The sequence below is a fragment of the Triticum aestivum genome, chromosome 3B (assembly GCF_018294505.1).
Source record: "Triticum aestivum cultivar Chinese Spring chromosome 3B, IWGSC CS RefSeq v2.1, whole genome shotgun sequence".
Taxonomy (NCBI): Eukaryota; Viridiplantae; Streptophyta; class Magnoliopsida; order Poales; family Poaceae; genus Triticum; species Triticum aestivum.
In genome coordinates, this window is record NC_057801.1 from 671,529,483 (window position 1) to 671,545,647 (window position 16,165).

Consider the following 16,165-nt stretch of genomic DNA (forward strand, 5'->3'; position numbering starts at 1 on the left):
TAGTGCTAGATACCTCTGTATCTAGACAAATCCAAGACAAGTAATTCAGAACGGAGGGAGTACAATTCTGGTACACGACCTTCATATGAGGTGCTTGCCGTGGGGCGTGTAGCTTTGATCTTACATGGGCTGGCCACTACCACGAAGCTTAATGAGAGATGGCGTGGAGAAACCTATTTGGCGCTGCAGCCGCCCGTTAACGTGTATGCTGCAAACGGGCTCCTGAAGCGCCCCGCGCTGGGCCGGCCCATATAGCGTTTTTTCCTCTGTTCTAAAACACCTAAAAACGAGGCAGTTAAAGAGGAGACGAAATCAGGATCCCTGCGGTCATTCGAAGCAACGAGAACCACCACGCCAGCATGCTTGACTTGTCCATCTTGCGTTTTTTATTCTTTTATTATTACCTTCATCGGTTTTTTTCCCCAGTTCGCTGTTTAGTTCCCACACGTTTTTATTCTTTTTCCTTTTTCTTTTTCTTTGTTTTTCCTTTTTTTTCTTAAATGCGCGGTTTCTTTTTCAAATTCGATGAGCTTTTTCTAGTTTGATGAACTTTTTTCCAAATTTGATGAACATTTATTCAAAACTTTTCTTAAATTTGCTGAACTTTTTTCAAATTGGATGAACTTTTTTCAAATTTGATGAACTATTTTTTCAAATTCGATGAACTTTTTTCATTTTTGAGAATTTTTTTCAAAATTAATGAACTTTTGAAAAATTGTGATGAACTGTTTTCAAATTCCATGAACTTTTTTCGAATTTGTGAACTTTTTTTAATTCACTTTTTTTGGAATTTTGTGATTTTTTTTCAACATCAATGAACTATTTTTTGTGAAACTTTTACAAAAATTTGTGAACCTTTTTAAAAATCGGTGAACTTTTTTTCAACATCAATGAACTCTTTTTAAAAAAGAGTTCACAAATTCGGAAAAAAGTTCATTGACTTTGAAAAAAGTTCATCGATTTTTTTTAAAAGAACTCTTTTTCAAAATCGGTGAACTTTTTTGAGTGCGTGAACTTTTTCTAATTCGTAATTTTCTTAAATCTGTGAACTTTCAAATTTTGTTCACACTTTTTTTGAAAAAAAAATCACGTTTTCCTATTATGCATGTGCAGTAAATAAACGCTCTAGGTTTTGTTCTTAAACTGCTCGCGCTGTGTCGTTTCACAAGTGGCTAAGTGTTGTAGTGGTTATTCGACCTGCATATCAGCCGAACGCCGCGAGCCCGATTCCTGGCGGTAGCAAGTTTTTTAGGGCGGTTTTTGGCGCAAGAAATTCAGTTTTCGCTGCACTTCGCAGTTGTGGGCCGACGCATCAGGTGCGGCTGCGAGCGCCGGTACCCTGAACGGGCGCTTAAGGCGCCGTATAGGAGGAGCTCCCGCGGCAATGCTCGCAATAAGCGGGACGCACCCCCGTAAGTGCGTTGGTCTGGGCTGGTTTCAATTGGGCCAATAAGCTCAAATGGATGGTTGATATGTCGGGAATGTTACAGCGTGAGCAAGTCAATGGATCTCAGTCCCGGAAAATCCTATATGCCGCTCGTTGCGTCAAACTGCCGGCGCTTCGCACAGGCGAGCGACCGAGCAGCGACGCAACGGGCCGGCCCGTTGAACCGTTCCAGCGCTCCCGGTTTTGGGAACCTTCTAGAGGTTTCCAGCTGGTTTTTTCCGGTTTTGGGAACCTTCTAGAAGGTTCCTGAACCGGTTTTTTTTCTTTTTCTATTTCTGTTTCGTTTTTTTTCAAGTTTAATTTTCTTTTTCAAAGAAAATGTTCGCGCTTTTACAAAAATGTTCAGAATTTGAAAACAATTCGTGTTTTCAAATTTTGTTCACAAATTCAAAAACTGTATGCATTTCTCAAAAATTGTTCAGAATTTTCAAAAATTGTTCAAAAAATGTTCGCGCTTCCAAATTTGTTTGGTATTTTCAAATTTGTTCTCTGTTCAAAAATTTGTTCTAATTATTCAAAAAATGTCCGTGCTTTAATACATTGTTCATGCTTCCAAATTTGTTCTCTGTTTCAAAATTTGTTCTCAAGATTCAAAAAATGTTCATGCTTTAAGAAATTGTCCAAATTTATTCTTTGTTTCAAAATTTGTTCTCAAGATTCAAAAAATGTTCGTACTTTTAGAAAATATTTATGTTTAAATTTTGTTCTCAATTTCAAAATTTTGTTCTCTAAATTCAAAAAATGTTCGGAATTTAGAAAATGTTCCTGTTTTTTTCAAGATTTGTTCACCAGTTCAAAAAATGTTTATGTTTTTAAATATTGATGTTCAAAAAATGTCCGTGCTTTAATACATTGTTCATGCTTCCAAATTTGTTCTCTATTTTAAAATTTGTTCTCAAGATTCAAAAAATGTTCATGCTTTAAGAAATTGTCCAAATTTGTTCTTCATTTCAAAATTTGTTCTCAAGATTCAAAAAATGTTCGTACTTTTAGAAAAAAAATTATGTTCAAATTTTGTTCTCAATTTCAAAATTTTGTTCTCTAAATTCAAAAAATGTTCGGAATTTAGAAAATGTTCCTGTTTTTTCAAGATTTGTTCACCAGTTCAAAAAATGTTTATGTTTTTTTACCGATTTCAAAAAGTGTTCATATTTTCAAAAAAATTTGGGAGTTTCCATAAATGTTTCCATTTAAAGTATTTTTCGCAAATTCCAAAAAATGTTCATGTTTCAATTTTTGTTCGGAAGTTTCAAAAAATGTACGCAAGTTTTAAAAACTATTCATGTGTTCATGTTTTGTTTGGGAGTTTCAAAAGATGTTCCCAGTTTTAAAAAATGTTCGAGTATCCAAAAATTATTTTCAAATTGGAAAAATGTTCGGGTCTTCAAAGAAAACTTCCACGCTTTCTATTTTCGGGAGATTTCACAAAAACGTTCCCATTTTGAAAAAATGTTTTTTGTTTTTGGAATATTTGTTTTTTTTTTCAAATTTTATTCACAATCTCTAAAAGTGTTCGCTGTTTCATACAACTTTCACGTTTTTTCTCAAATATAACGTTTTGTGTACAGAATTTTAAAGACGTTCGGATGTGCGCTCGGTTTTATTCTTAACATGTTGTGCTGCGTTAAAATCCAGGAAGCTCTCTAGGTGAACTGGCTGGCTGTACTTCTTTGAAGCTTCGGTTCTCAGGTTCGAACCCTGCTTTAGAGCGTTTTTCTTCTCGATCGCTGCATTTTTTCGTTCCGTACTGGTCGCTAGCGATATGGGCCGGCCCAGTCGGGAGACCCGCCTATGCGTCCGGTCGACATTCTGCCGCAAAGAGCGGCAGATAGGACCTCTCCTCAGTCCCTACGGAACGTTGGGATAGAAGAATCATCACTCACAGAGTGGAAGCTCACCAAATCCAGACTTGCTCACTCAAAGTGATCCTTCTTACCCATAGACGTGTGCTTCTTATTACCTCGGAAAGGAAGAAGACGTGCTTGTTACTTCCTCCGTCCTATAATATAAGAGCATTTTTGACACCACACTGATGTCAAAAACTCCTCTTATATTATGAGACGGTGTGAGTATTTTTTTTATAGTTTCCTTCTCTCACCGCTTCTTCTGATTTTTTTAGGAGTCAGGCTCTGTTCGGAAAATGCATAGGAGCTTCTGGGTGCTTCACCACCCTATAAGAATATCAAATTCAAAAATATTAGGAAAATTAAAAAACACATGGAATCTTGGGATATAAATCTGGGTGCCCAATCTACTCCTGTGTGAAGTTTCGTGGAAAAATACTAAGAAATGTATCCTTGACAAAGAAAATACAGTCCGACCTACGATCCACTGAAACAATTGTAAGGGATTGATCAAGAGTCATCGAGTGCTCAACTGTAATAGTGCACGTTACCATTTTACGTTGATGGACGACTACTTTGCCCATGCCCTATTTGCTAAAAAAAATTCACCGCCGCTTTTGGATGTGAAAAAATGTCTTCGGTCGTCTCTACCGTGGCGTCCGATCCTTTGATGACTACTTCATCTTGAAGAAGGATGCCATGGGAAGGATTGGGTTCTCTAGTTACTAGAAGTGAACGGCCGCACTACGGAGGCTTGCGTATGGCACAACCACTGATTAATGGGACGAATACCTACGGATGTCTAAGAGCAAGTGCGGAGATATGCAATGGTAAGATTTGCTACTAGCTACTGTCGTGGTCTCGGTGCTTGGACTCAGTACTTGAGAGAATCAACTGTCACAGACACCAAGAGTATCCTAGCAATGTTTGAAGCAAGATGGTGGCCAGGTTTACTTAGGATGTGTTTGGTTGCATGGACATGCCAGGGTGGTTGTGGGTATCCCCAACCAGGTGGCTAGGGATAGCCCTTTTTTCTGTTTGGTTCGAAGGGCAGGGTTATCCCATGTTTTGTTTGGTTCAAAGGATGAAACATGGTTGAGGATAGCCATCAGAGTGTTTGATTCAAGGGATGAATGAAGGATAAGGGTTGTGGTATTTTTTTTACTTGACGTGGTGAGATTACCCTCATAATTTGCACTTCTTCAATGGAAGTAAGGAAAAAACAGTATGTACAGTCATAATTTCAAAAATTTTAACTTTTTCACAGCAAACCAAAACAAAACGATAGTCAAAATTTTGAACTTCATCACATAAGCTCAACATTCCATACATAAGTCAGGTGCACATAACTCATAGTTCAACATTCCATAGAGTACTACTAGAACTTAATAGTTACACAACCCATAGTTATGGTCTCGGTTGTGAAAAGAGCTAATCCATACAACCCATAGTTACTGTTTTGGTTGCATCAAAAGTACAAGTCAATCACCAGTTCACTACATATGCACCCACCACCCTCACACTTCAGGAAAGGTACTCTTGACATACCTAGAAACCCAAACCTTCTTTTTATCATCTTCCAACACCTTGAATGCCATTGCAACACGAGGATTGTCAACCAAATATGCATAGTAATGAGCAAGGTAATCCAAACTAAACCCAGGGAGTACTTTCATGCTCTCCCAAAGACCATCTATGGCATTGTTCTCGGTGCTAGAACTCTTCTCTATCGCAATAGCAATTCTTTCACTAGATGCAAGTATGGTGGCGTGTAACCTATCTTCCGCACAAGGATTTGGTTTGGCTTTTTTTGGTTTGGGACCGGATGAACCTGCATTGGTTGATTGTGCAACCTCTTCATGTGGGGCAATGGGTTTCTTGGTTGTCTCTTCTTCAAGATTAACCACTTCTGTAGCAAGAGGGTCACTTGAGTCTTTTGCATATTGCCCTGTAGCCATGCTCCCTCCAGCTATATTCACCATCTCCTTATAATGAATAATAGTCTTGTTAAGGTATTGTTCGTCCTCTGGATGAGCCTTGTCGAAACAAAAAAAGTAATTTCAGTAAGTATTTGGACATAAAGGAAGAATTTTAGCAAGTATTTGGGCATATAGAAACAATTTCAGCAAGTATTTGAGCATATAGGAAGAATTTCAGCAAGTATTTGAGCATATAGAAACAATTTCAGCAAGTATTTGAGCATATAGGAAGAATTTCAGCAAGTATTTGAGCATATAGAAACAATTTCAGCAAGTATTTAAGCATATAGGAAGAATTTCAACAAGTATTCGAGGCATATATAAATAATTTCAGCAAGTATTTGAGCATATAAGAAGAATTTCAGCAAGTATTTAAGCATATAGGAAGAAAAGGAGGCAAGTATTTGACTTCACAAAACTCCATTACAGCAAAGTAAGTTCATGATCAAGAAAAATAGTTACCTTAACATGATTTGTGCAATGCTCATGATCAAGAACAATCATAGACTTGTCCTCATCCCATAGTGCACCACTCAACTCCTTGAGTTTCACTATTTTCTACAGTTTCCTCTTCCATGTCCTATTATGATTTTTTATCTGATCTCCATTCAAGCTAAGTTGGAAATGCTCATTCAAAGCAATGGCACAATTGTTGAGCTGTGATTGCTAGAATGCAGTACTTGTTCTATTGCCACTAGAGACCAAATCACTTAACCATGTTAGCATGAACTTGGACATGGTAGGTGACCATGAAACTTGCTTAGCCATTTCCTACAATTTCCAGCAAGGGTTTGGACATTGAGAAAGTAATTTCAGCAACTTAAATAGTATTACAAATAGTAATTTCAGCAAATAATATGTCCTTACAAATAAGTTCCAGCACACAGAATAGTTCAACACAACGACCTAAATGACATAGTAGTTACTACATATTTTGACCTTGCAAATGGTTTTGTCGGTCTTCTCACATTTGATCAGCAAGTCCTTGCCTAAAACTAGCCATGTATGCATGTTCATGTGCTTGACCACTTGATGATGAAGCATGAGTAATATTTGGCACCCATTCTTCCTCGGGTACGATATATTCATCTATCCCATCATTTATTACCCAATTGTGAATAATGCAACAAGCCACAACAATGTCAACTTGTGTTGGAAATAGAAAGAATGGGGTGGCATCATCAAGTATCTTGAATCTTCTCTTCAATGAGCCAAATGCACGTTCTATGGTCACACGAAGAGAAGAATGCCTAAGGTTGAACAACTCCTTCTCGTTTTGCACGGGGTTGTTTCCCCACTCATTCAAGTGATACCTCACGCCACGAAAAGGAGGCAAAAAACCCAGTTTGGCTCCATATCCAACATCAACTAGATAAAATTTTCCTAAACGAGGAACATTCAGGTTACTTGATTATATATATAAATACCCCATTGACAAATGTATATAGTTCATCTATTACCTTGTGGGACACGTAGACCATTCTCACGTTCTAAAGCATCATGCCTAAGTCTTTCTACCACGAAAGGCAGCCTCCATATCTGGTGTAACAGAGGCTCGCACATGTGTGCCATCGATAGCTCCAATACAATCCTATTTGGTGAAAACAAAACCCAAAAATTAGGATCTAAACAAATTCATGCCTGCAATGACAAAATATAGTTGTCACTCCGTCTCACATACCTTAAAGTATGGATCCCACCGATAGTTTCCTTCTATTTTGGTTTGGGTCTCCAATGAAGGCTTCCTAATAAGGTCATCTCGAAGCTCACCAATGGCATGGAGTACCGTTTTGAAGTAATGGCTCACGACTTCACCAGATCTACCAAAATTGGCGCCAATTACCCTATTTCTAATGTTGTGCCCAACGGTGTGCAGGAACATTGCTAGTTGTTGCTCAACAGTCAAGTGTATTGTGTCATTTAGCAAGTTGCGATCCCTAAACAGTTGACAAAACCTAAAGAAAGGTTCTCTCCGAAGCCTAAGCATGTTCACACAAGTTGTGTCATTCTTCCATATTTTGTTGTCAAAATACTCTCTTCTCATCCTATCTCTCTCATCAATTGGGGCATACGTAATTGCTTCTCTTCTTTTTCTTTTTCTGGATTGAACAACCAATGTTATCATGTTGATAAACCATTGTGCCGCAACCGCATAAATTAACATCTTTATTTTTCTGTCCATCTACAATGCAATTACAAATGATACTTTAACATGTGAACAAGAATAATTCAATAGCACACAATCTGTCTACAAGAAGGCAATTATTCAGAGGTAAATCAACATTCTTTTCTACTGTCAAATATTTCAGAAAAAGAAACAGGGGGTTAAACAGAGGGGTGTATGTGTTACCTCAATTGAAGGAGTTGTGCTGCTAGATGTGCTCACGGTGACCTTCAAATATCCTGCAACAGTACGTAATATACAATCAGTTCCCAACAAAAAACAGATAATATAGATCAGTCTTGTACACACACACATGACCAGCCTCTAGCACACGCACTCATGAACATTATGCATCAGTCTGCAACAGTAAACTTCAGAACACACACACGCAGATGCAGCCGAGCAGATTCAGCCGTGCACATGTAGCCGAGCACAGCACCGAATGCACTTGTGCTCGCCATGGAGAAGCTCCCGTGTGCACTTGCGCCACTCGTGGGGGAATCCTTCTCCACCTCCGCCTACAGGCCCTGGTGGTGAGCTCCTCCCATGGCCAGGCTCCCCACGGTGGGCATGGGTGGCCTCCTGGTGCCGCTCGCGCCTCCTTAAGCCCCCAGCCGCCGTCCTCATTCAGATCTCGCGCCGCCGCCTCAAATCTAGCCCGCGTCACCCCCGAGCACACCCTCCACAACGACCAACCGGCACACGCGATTGATGGAGGTGGGAAGATAGAAGGAGAGGAGGAGAGAGGGAAAGAGTAGAGAAGGAATCACCTCTCGCCGACCTTTCTACTGGATGCGTCGCTGCCGCTATCGCCGCCTCTCACGGAAGAGAGAGATGAGTAATGGGGAAAGTGAGGGTTTCGCGAGGGGTGAGCGGGGGTCAATAGGCGAAAATATTGTTTCGCGCCTGGATGAAGCGACGCGCGCGCAGGGTGGTTGCCGCGACCCGCTCATTTTTCGCGGGTGACACCAGCTCCCTTTTTGGCGAATATTCGAGGCATCTGGCTGCCCCTATCCTCCCTTGCATTGGATCCAAACATGTGGCATCCCCCGCATAGAAGGGCTATCCCTGTCCCTCGAAGGATATCGCTGCAACCAAACACATTCTTAGATCTCTTGAATGGATGCATTAAAGATGGAAGAATTGCCCCAAAATCTCTACAAGGGCAATGCCAGGGTCATGTTAAGAAGCTCACCGTCATTATTGAAGCAGTTGAATAACAAAATCTTTGGATTTGACACGCTTTCTTTGGCATGCCCGGGTCTCACAATGACATCAATGTCACCATTGTTTGTCAGGATGACTAGAGGGAAAGCCCCTCCTTGCAACAATACTATTAATGGGCATGAATAGAACATGGGATACAATCTGGTTGACGGTATCTGATACGTCTCCATTGTGTCTATAATTTTTGATTGTTCCATGCCAATATTTTTCAACTTTCATATACTTTTGGCTACTTTTTATACTATTTTTGGGACTAACATATTGATCCAGTGCCCAGTGCCAGTTCCTGTTTGTTGCATCTTTTATGTTTCGCAGGAAACCCATATCAAACGGAATCCAAACGGGATAAAAACGGACGGAGAATATTTTTGGAATATTTTGGATTTTTCGGAGGAAGAATCAACGCGAAATGGTGTCCGAGGTGGCCACGAGACAGGGGGCGCGCCCTCCCCCCTCCCCCCCGGGCGCGCCTGGCACCCTCGTGGGCCACCCGTAAGGCGGTTGATGCCCTTCTTTTGCCACAAGAAAGCTAATTTCATGAGAAAAATTTGGGCGAAAGATTCACCCCAATCGGAGTTACGGATCTCCGGATATAAAAGAAAACGGTGAAGGGGAAGGATCTGAGAACACAGAAACAGAGAGATAGATCCAATCTCGGAGTGTCTCTCGCCCCTCCCACGCCATGGGAGCCAAGGACCAGAGGGGAAACCCTTCTCCCATCTAGGGAGGAGGTCAAGGAAGAAGAAGAAGAAGGGGGGCCCTCTCCCCCTTGCTTCCGGTGGCGTCAGAACGCCGCCAGGGGCCATCATCATCACCGCGATCTTCACCAACACCTCCGCCATGTTCACCAACATCTCCATCACCTTCCCCCATCTATATTCAGCGGTCCTCTCTCCCGCAATCCGCTGTACCCTCTACTTGAACATGGTGCTTTATGCTTCATATTATTATCCAATGATGTGTTGCCATCCTATGATGTCTGAGTAGATTTTCGTTATCCTACCGGTGGTTGATGAATTGCTATGATTGGTTTAATTTGCTTGTGGTTATATTGATGTCCTATTGTGCCCTCTGTGTCGTGCAAGCGTGAGGGATTCCCGCTGTAGGGTGTTGCAATACGTTCATGATTCTCTTATGGTGGGTTGTTTGAGTGACAGAAGCATAAACCCGAGTAAGGGGATTGTTGCGTATGGGACAAAGGGGACTTGATGCTTTAATGCTATGGTTGGGTTTTACCTTAATGAATCTTTAGTAGTTGCGGATACTTGCTAGAGTTCCAATCATAAGTGCATATGATCCAATAAGAGAAAGTATGTTAGCTTATGCCTCTCCCACATAAAACTTGCTATCGGTCTAGTAAAGTAGTCAATTGCTTAGGGACAATTCCACAACTCCTACCACCACTTTTACACACTCTCTATATTTACTTTATTGCATATTTATCTAAACAACCCCTACCTTTTATTTACGTGTTCTTTATTATCTTGCAAACCTATCCAACAACACCTACAAAGTACTTCTAGTTTCATACTTGTTCTAGGTAAAGCGAACACTAAGCGTGCGTAGAGTCGTATCAGTGGCAGATAGGACTTGAGAGAATATTTGTTCTACCTTTAGCTCCTCGTTGGGTTCGACACTCTTACTTATCAAAAAAGGCTACAACTATCCCGTATACTTGCGGGTCATCAAGACCTTTTTCTGGCACCGTTACCGGGGAGTCATAGCATGGGGTGATTATTCTCTTGTGTGCTTGTTTGCTTTATCACTAAGTAATTTTTATTTGCTGTTCTTAGTTGTTTTCTATCTTTAGTTATGGGTAGGAAACGCAAAATACCAAAAAAATTAGTTGTACCTACTGAACCAATGGTTGAAGAACCACTCAAAATCTATCACACTCTTGAAGCTTTTTACTTGGATCATCTTCGATCCCTTTGTGCTCGTGCTGAAACCCCCACTAGCTTAGTTGAGGGCAAATCTTTAGATGAGGATGCTTGTTATGTGCGACACCGTATATCTAAAAAAGGGAAACTTTTACTGGATCAAATTCATCATTTGCAATGCTATGCTTGGAATTTATGTGAAATATATGATGTTACTTGTTGTTCTGAAAACCCTAAGAAACACATTCCCTACCAATGTGAGTTTATTGATAATGGGATCATATCTTCCTATGCTAAGGGTGTTTATAATTACTATGATGTTCAACAAATTGAAGAATTTGTTGCTTTTAAGGGTGCTTATGAAATTGCTTCTTTGATTGAAAAGTATGATACCACTCTTTACAAATCTGAATTTTTTGCCATACTTGAATATTGTTATGATAATTATGCTTCTAATGCCTATGTTAAACTATATATTGAGAAATTCTCTGCTGTCCAAGAAGAGACTAATATTTTGCAGGAAGCTATGGAAGAAGAAATTGATGAAACTGTGAGCTCATTAGATGAAAAAGATGATGAGGAGAGCGAAGAACAAAAGGAGGAAGAGCGGATTGATCACCCGTGCCCACCTTCTAATGAGAGTAACTCTTCAACTCATACATTGTTTAATTCCCCTTCGTGCTTACCGAAGAATGATTGCTATGATGATTGCTATGATCCCGTTGATTCTCTTGAAATATCCCTTTTTGATGATGCTTGCTATGCTTGTGGCCAAGATGCCAATATGAATTATACTTATGGAGATGAACTTGCTATAGTTCCTTATGTTAAACATGAAATTGTTGCTATTTCACCCACACATGATAGTCCTATTATCTTTTTGAATTCTCCCTACTACACTATATCGGAGAAGTTTGTGCTTATTAAGGATTATATTGATGGGTTGACTTTTACCGTTGCACATGATGATTTTGATGAATATATTATGCATGTGCTTGCTGCTCCTACTTGCAATTATTATGAGAGAGGAACTATTTCTCCACCTCTCTATGTTTCCCATACTATGAAATTGCAAGAAACTACTTATACTATGCGTTGGCCTTTACTATGTGTGCATGAATTGTTATTTTATGACATGCCGATGCATAGGAAGAGAGTTGAGGGAGTCCCGGACTAGGGGGTGTCCGGATAGCCGAACTATCATTATCGGTCGGACTCCAAGACTATGAAGATACAAGATTGAAGACTTCGTCCCGTGTCCGGATGGGACTTTCCTTGGCGTGGAAGGCAAGCTTGGCGATACGGATATGTAGATCTCCTACCATTGTAACCGACTCTGTGTAACCCTAGCCCTCTCCGGTGTCTATATAAACCAGATGGCTTTAGTCCGTAGGACGAACAACAATCATACCATAGGCTAGCTTCTAGGGTTTAGCCTCCTTGATCTCGTGGTAGATCTACTCTTGTAAGACACATCATCAATATTAATCAAGCAGGACGTAGGGTTTTACCTCCATCAAGAGGGCCCGAACCTGGGTAAAACATCATGTCCCTTGTCTCCTGTTACCATCCGCCTAGATGCACAGTTCGGGACCCCCTACCCGAGATCTGCCGGTTTTGACACCGACATTGGTGCTTTCATTGAGAGTTCCTCTGTGTCGTCACCGATAGGCTCGATGGCTTCTTCGATCATCATCAGCGACGCAGTCCATGGTGAGACCTTCCTCCCCGGACAGATCTTCGTATTCGGCGGCTTCGCACTGCGGGCCAACTCGCTTGGCCAACTGGAGCACATTGAAAGCTACTCCCCTGGCCGTCAGGTCAGATTTGGAAGTTTGAACTTCACGGCTGACATCCGTGGGGACTTGATCCTCGATGGATTCGAGCCACAGCCAAGCATGCCGCACTATCACGGCAAGCATGATTTAGCTCTGTAGCCGGACAGTACCCTGGAGGCCGCACTCGAACCCGCTCCGATCTTCAATTCGGAGTCGGCTGCGCAGGTCAAGGACGGATGGATAGACATCGCCTCGGGGGCTGCAACCTCTACGGCGATAGAGCCGAACACTGACCTTGTCCCTCATGAAGCTCGTGACTCCGAGGTGCCGGACTCCGAACCTCCCGCGCCCCCTCCGATCGAACCTGATCGGGCGCCGATCATGGAGTTCACCGCAGCGGACATCTTTCAATACTCACCTTTCGGCGACATCTTGAGTTCGCTAAAGTATCTCTCGCTATCACGAGAGCCCTGGCCGGACTGCAGCCAGGACGGTTGGGATGCGGATGACGAAGAAATTCAAAACCCACCCACCACCCACTTGGTAGCCACTGTCGACGATCTAACCGACATGCTAGACTACGACTCCGAAGACATCGACGGTATGGACGACGATGCCGGAGACGACCAAGAACCAGCACCCATCGGGGACCGGAAAGCCACCCCAACGCATGACGTATACATGGTGGATACACCAAAAGGAAGTGACAACGAGGAAAAACGGGATGTGGCGAAGGACAACTCCCCCAACAAACAACCAAAACGGCGACGCAAGCGCCGCCCGAAGACCGGCCCAGATAAAAACGGCACCCATACGGACCCGGCCCTAGAGCAGGGCGAAGCAGCGGACGACGAACATGCCGGAAAGCAAACCATCTCCGGCGAAGACGATCTCACATCACCAGAGCATATGAACCTCCATAAAAGGCTCGTCGCCACTTCAAGAAGTTTGAAGAAGCAAAAGCGGAAGCTCAAAACAGCGGAGGACGCACTCAGAATGAAATGGAGCAAAGTACTCAACACCGCAGATAAATACGGCGCTAGTCACCAGACAAAGAGCTACCCGAAGCGCAAGTTGTTGCCCGAATTTGACGAGGAGGCCTTAGAGCCCCCGCAGTCAAAAAAGAAAGAAGCCGCCTGGCCGGATAGACGACCAGATGACAGGCCAAGAACAGCAAGGGGCGCCGCACACAAGCCGGCACACGATCAGCACAAAGATCCTCGGAAAAAGGATGATCCCGCCAGGTCTATCTATGGGCCAAAAAAGAAGACTCCAGGAAGCAACATAACCCGCCGAGCATTTGAAGACAACGGCACACCCAAATACAGGGGCGCCGCACATCCACTGTGTTTCACCAATGAGGTACTGGATCATGGATTTCCAGCGGGATTCAAACCCGTAAACATAGAGGCATATGATGGAACAACAGACCCCGGAGTCTGGATTGAGGATTATATCCTACACATACATATGGCCAGAGGAGACGATCTCCATGCCATGAAATACCTACCCCTCAAGCTCGAAGGGCCAGCTCGGCATTGGCTCAAAAGCCTCCCAGAAAATACCATTGGAATTTGGGAAGAGCTTGAGGATGCATTTCGAGCAAATTTTCAGGGGACTTATGTCCGCCCTCCGGATGTAGACGATTTAAGTCACATAACTCAACAGCCCGGAGAGTCAGCACACAAATTCTGGAACAGGTTCCTCACTAAAAAGAACCAAATAGTGGACTGTCCGGACGCTGAAGCCTTAGCAGCCTTTAAACACAATGTCCGAGACGAATGGCTCGCCAGACACCTCGGCCAAGAAAAACCAAGAACAATGGCCGCACTAACAAGCCTCATGACCCGCTTTTGCGCAGGGGAGGACAGCTGGCTGGCTAGATGCAGCACCAGCGACCCGAGTACATCCGAAGTCAGGGATGGAAATGGGAAATCACGACGCAAAAAAGATCAGCGCCGGAACAAGGAAAATGGCCCAAATAGTACGGCGGTCAACGCCGGATTCAAAAGCTCTCGGCCGAATAACAAAACACTGCCCCTCAAGGACAACAGTGACGAGCTATCCAACCTAAACAAGATTCTGGATAGGCTATGTCAAATACACGGTACCTCCGGAAAGCCTGCAAACCATACCCACAGAGATTGTTGGGTCTTCAAGCAGTCTGGCCGACTTAACACCGAACACAAGGGGCTCGACACACCAAGCGAAAGTGACGAACCCCAAAAGCAGCACTCCGGAAAACAGAAGACTTTCCCACTGGAAGTCAAAACAGTGAACTCACTTCATGTGATAACACGAAAACACAGCGCGACACCTGCCATACCAGGACACCGTCCGCAGAATGGGGATAGACCCTACCAACGTTCGCCATAACAACACTTCCTTCAAAGGGGTGACGCCAGGCCTTTAAGCCAATTATACGGGCTCTGTACCACTAGAGGTTGTGTTCAGTTCATCCGACAACCTCCGTCGCGAAAGGCTCACTCTTCGTAGCGCCCCATTTTACAGTGGCCATCAAGCACTACTGGGACGCAAAGCTTTCGCCCACTTTAACGCCATACCACACTACACGTCTCTTATACTTACAATGCCCGGTCCACGCGGCATAATCTCATTAAAGAGTAACTACGAGTGTTCCTCGACCACGGAGAGCATGGGGCTGCCTTGATAGCCACTCCGACCTTGCAGGTCAAGGCCCCTAAACACAGGTCATTCAGATCCCGGACACGGTTAGGCAAGTCCGGCGTAAATAAACAAGGGGCTTCCCAGCCGCATACCCCCTTTATAAGGGGCCGCGCGTATAAATGATGAGAGCCAATAAAGCTCAACTTTCTTCATCTTCCAAATTATACTTTATTTTAATACAACTTTTGCACGATATTTCTTAGAAACTAAGTCCTTCTCTTTTACAGATGAAGCACGTGCTACACCCGTCCAGGATACAGCACAATGGAGACACATGCGCAGATGTGCAGCAGGGACCCATTGCAAGGATTCTTTTCAGATTAAGACCCTGCATAAACCTTTCTTACTATCTCTTGTTGATACACATCCCCTGGTTTCCTACCATAGCCGAGGAGGAGGCTGGCGTTTTGGCATCGGCCGCGTCAGAAGTTCCCGCCTGTACCTGGACACTAGGGGCTTAGGGCATTATTCTGCCCGGTATCATAAAGACCGAACACCTCAGGGAGTGTTCGGCGTCTCGAGTTAGGCCTTATATGCATCAGCTCCGAATCATGTCTTTGGTCAAATGTTGGGTTTGCCCGGCTCCTGTGTTTTGCTGCCTTACATTCCGTATCATCGGCTAACGCGGCACCAGGAGAACTACTGCGATTGTGCCCCGGTTCGGCCGGGCGAGCACCTCAGTAGAGAAAGCCGAAAACTGACTGTCATGATATAGCGAGAGACTGGTCAACCACTCGATCGACCATTGGAATGTTTAGAATTCCTCCGCTTTGACGAAGGACCGCTTCCCGGTCAGGCACATACGTGCCCCGAGTTCGGAGAAGAGCGGTGCCGCTAGGGGCTATATAGTAGCCCCACATTCGAGCTCCTATGGCTAAGTGAAAGTGATAAAGCGTTATAGTCCGGTTGCCTAGTTTGCTACGCTATCACCTCCTTAAAAGGACCAAGACGTTGGATTAAGTGTGAAAAAGCGCTTTTCTTTTTGCAAACACCCCCGCACCATGTGCGTGGGGGCTGAAGCCAAAGACTGCCATCTTTCAGATTATACATACACATACGGCCGCACAGGAGATAGTTCAATACTTGAACGCACAAGTATAAAAAGCTATTGCATTATAAACATGATCTCACAAATTATACATGTCATTTGAACATGAC

At 43.2% G+C, this 16,165-nt stretch overlaps 1 long non-coding RNA gene across 1 annotated transcript; it reads right to left on the reverse strand.

Annotated features, from left to right (window-relative positions):
* Positions 1-4,595: 4,595 nt before the first annotated feature.
* On the reverse strand, positions 4,596-8,280 carry LOC123066021 (uncharacterized). The gene is made up of 6 exons (XR_006431201.1): positions 8,205-8,280; positions 7,621-7,673; positions 6,952-7,452; positions 6,731-6,861; positions 5,733-6,041; positions 4,596-5,327 (listed from the first exon to the last, which is right to left on the reverse strand). It is a non-coding gene; the product is annotated as an uncharacterized lncRNA (long non-coding RNA).
* Positions 8,281-16,165: the final 7,885 nt, after the last annotated feature.